The sequence below is a fragment of the Oryctolagus cuniculus genome, chromosome 12 (genome assembly GCF_964237555.1).
Source record: "Oryctolagus cuniculus chromosome 12, mOryCun1.1, whole genome shotgun sequence".
NCBI classification, from domain to species: Eukaryota; Metazoa; Chordata; class Mammalia; order Lagomorpha; family Leporidae; genus Oryctolagus; species Oryctolagus cuniculus.
In genome coordinates, this window is record NC_091443.1 from 71522569 (window position 1) to 71526097 (window position 3529).

Below are 3529 nucleotides of genomic sequence, written 5' to 3' on the forward strand. Positions count from 1 at the left end.
TATCTATTTTGTTTCTCCTTTCAAACTAGCTTTTTTGTTGATCTTTTCTATTTTTTTAGTTTGAATTTCATTTTTTTGCGCTCTGATCCTTATTTCTCACCTCCTGCTGATTTGGGGTTTGATTTATTCTTGTTTTTTCTGTCTTCAAGATGCATCATTAGATCATTTATTTGAGACATTTCTTTTTTAATGTTAAGTACTTAATGCTATTAGCTTCCCTCTTAGTACTACTTTTGCTGTACCCCACAGTTTTTGGTGTGTTGTTTTTTCATTTTATTTCAAGAAAGTTAATTCCATTTTTAATATCTTCAATAGCTCATTGGTGATTCAGTAGCATATTTACTTTCCATGTGTTTTTTAATGTTCTGTGGTTCTTGTTGATTTCTCATCTTACTCCTTTGTGGTCTGAGAAGATATATGATATAATTTCGGTCTTTTTAAATGTGCTAAGACTTGATCTGTGACCTAGTGTATGGTCTGTCCTAGAAAATGTTCCATCTACTGATAAGAAGAGTGTGTATTCTGTAGTTGTTGGGTGAAATGTCCTATAAATGTCTATAAGGTCCATTAGCTCAATAATAGGTTCAACTCCAGTGTATTTTTGTTGATTGTCTGGGTTATCTGTTCACCGATGAGAGTGAGTATTGAAGTCACCTACTATTATTGTATTGGAGTCTATCTATCACTTTAGGTCTAATAGTATTTGCTGTTCATACCTGGGTGGTTTTGTATTGAATGTGTATAAATTTCATGGCTATATCTTCTTGCTGAATTGATTCATTTATTAACATATTATGTTCTTCTCTCTTTTTTGCAGTTTTTTAATTTTAAGTCTGTTTTATCTAATACAATGAAACATATCCTGCTTGCTTTGGGTTTCCCTTTGCCTGGTTTATATCTTCTAGTCCTTCACTGTCTGTATGTATCTTTATTCGTGAAGTGAGTTTTTGTTGTTGTTGTTGCCATTTTCAGGTACCTCAGTGACTTCAATGTCCTTAAGATTCATAACACGGCATTACTATTGCCAGCTTTTTCTAAATTTCTGCAGAAATGAAGTGAGTTTCTTATATGTGGCACACAGTGGGTCTTCGCTTTTTATCCATTCAGGCAGCTGTAATCTTTTGCCTGAGGAACTTAATCCACTTATAGTCAAGTTTAGTATGATAAGAACTAATGCATGTCACTTTGATTGGTTACTGATCATACTTGCTCTGTTAGCAAAATTGGTAGTGTCATGTGTTTTCATGATGTTTTACTTCTAATGCAGGACACTCCAGAATTTCTTATAAGGTTGGTCTGGTGGTAGTGAAATTTCTCAGTTTCTGTACATCAGGAAAATACTTTTTCTCCTTCACTCCTAAACGATAGCTTCGTTGGCTGTAATATCCTTGGTTGGAAGTTTGGGGTTTGTTGTTGCTATTGTTTTGTTTCGTTTTCTTTCTTTCTTTTTTTTTTAAGACCTTGAATATTCCATCCCACTCCCTTTTGGCCTCTGGAGGGCTTCTGCTAAGAAGTCTGATGTTAGTCTAATTGGTTTTCTTTCATATGTAACTTGATGTTTTTCTCTTACTTTCTTTAGGATTCTCTCCTTATCCTTAATTTATGATAATTTGACTACAGTATGCCTTGGAGAAGATCTCTTTAGGTTGAGTCTACTTGGAGTCTTTTGCATTTCCTATATCTGTATGTCCATGTCTCTTTTTCAAGACCTGGGAAATTTTCAACTATTTGACTTAGTACGTTCTCTGCACCTTTTTTTTCTTCTCTTCTCCTTTGGGAATGCCTACAATATGAATATCTGGTCATTTAACAGTGTCTGATATTTCATGTAGACTTTCTTTATTTTTAATTCTTTTCTCTTTATTTTTGTCTGATTAGGTTATTTCAAAAGTCTTGTCTTCCAGATCAAAAATTCTTTCCTCCACTTTATTCTGCTGTTAAAGTGCTCAATTGTATTTTTTATTTCATTGATTGAAGATTCCATCTTCAAAATTTCTGTTTGGTTCATCTCAATGATATCTATCAGTGAAATTTTGATTCATGTCACTCATTTATTTCCTTATTTCTTTAAGCTATTTGTATTCTTTTGCATCACACTGAGTTTCCTTACAATCATTATTTTGAATTTCTGGCATTTCACATTATTTCCTTATTGGGATTTAATTCTGGGGAAATACCGTTCTTTTGGAGGTGTCATGGTGCCTTATTTCCTCATGTTTTCTGTGTTTCTCCCTTGACATCTGCACATCTGGTGTAATAGTCCCTTCTTTATGGAGTTGGTTTCATTGGAAATTACTTTTATTTAGGCAGAATGCAGCATATCACTTGGCTTTTGGCTTTGGCTTTGGTTCCAGGTGAGCCTAGAATCGTAGTCTCTGAGTAATTTCTTTGCTTTAATCAAAGTCAGCTATATCTATAAGTGGCACCATGGTCTAGTCTGCTATAGTCTGTAGGGGTACAAGTATGACTTTAAGGTGAATGTGAGCCTCCTAGGGTATGTATCTTTAGTCCCCAGAGATTCAGTATAGTTACACTGGGGATTGTGATAGCCAACGTCATGGTCTTGGTGCTAAAGGAGACACTGGTGGTTGTCCCCTTGTCCCACTGATGAGCCTGGGTGATGCTGGGGCTTGTGGCACTACCAGTTGTGGCTCCAGGACTGTATGATATGGGTGGGTTTTCCTCAAGTCCTACTAGGAGGGTGTAACCAGTGCTAGGGCTTATAACACCAATAGCCCTAGTCCTGTGACTGGGAGATATGAACTGAACTCTGCTCCAGTTCTACAGGATGGCTAAAAGGTATACAAGAGATGTTGCACTGGTAGATATGGTTCTGGAGAGGTTCAAAGGAGTTAAGTTCTTCCTTACTTCCAAATAGGATGATTCCAGTGGGTTGGAGGAGATTGGTACTGATTGTTTACAGTGCTGGTGTTGTAGGGTGCCATGTGGTCATAAGGTTATCTCCAGATCTCTCCAGGTGGGAACCGGGTATTGGCGATAGTAGTAGCCACCTGTCTGAAGCAGAGCAATACAAATACAACACTCCAGATACTGCAAGTGCAAATTACTTCAAAGATTATGTTATCAACATCAATAGTCTTGATTCCATAAGGCACAGATGAAACTGCTGTCAGTTCTCACAAGACACGCAAGGGTGCTGCTGGGGTTTGTGCTGGAACTAGAAGGTGCAGAGGGAACTTCTCAGGTCTGACTCAGAATTTTTATGGCCTACTGCTGATGCTAGCCCCAAGAAGTTGAGAGAAACCCCCACAGATCACATGAAGTGAGTAAGCACAACTCCAGAAGTTATGCCCACAACTCCCACAGTTGCAGGAAGCAGGAGATCTGTTCTCTGGGTCAAATTCTGCCCTGACTCTGGCACTCTGATTGGGGGTTGAGGGTGGAGGAAGGGAAGGGAAGCAAAGTGGCTTCGCTTCTTGGGAGCCAACCAGTTGTTCAGCCCCCAGTCAGCTCCCCAGGCTAAAGTCAGGTGTGACTGTGGAATTCTCCCTCAGCCAAAGCTGCCAGA

General features: G+C 38.3%; 1 non-coding gene across 1 annotated transcript; it reads right to left on the bottom strand.

Annotated features, from left to right (window-relative positions):
* Positions 1–954: 954 nt before the first annotated feature.
* On the bottom strand, positions 955–1077 carry LOC127484050 (small nucleolar RNA SNORA33). The gene has a single exon (XR_007910831.1). It is a non-coding gene; the product is annotated as a small nucleolar RNA SNORA33 (small nucleolar RNA).
* Between the last annotated feature and the right edge of the window lie 2452 nt (positions 1078–3529).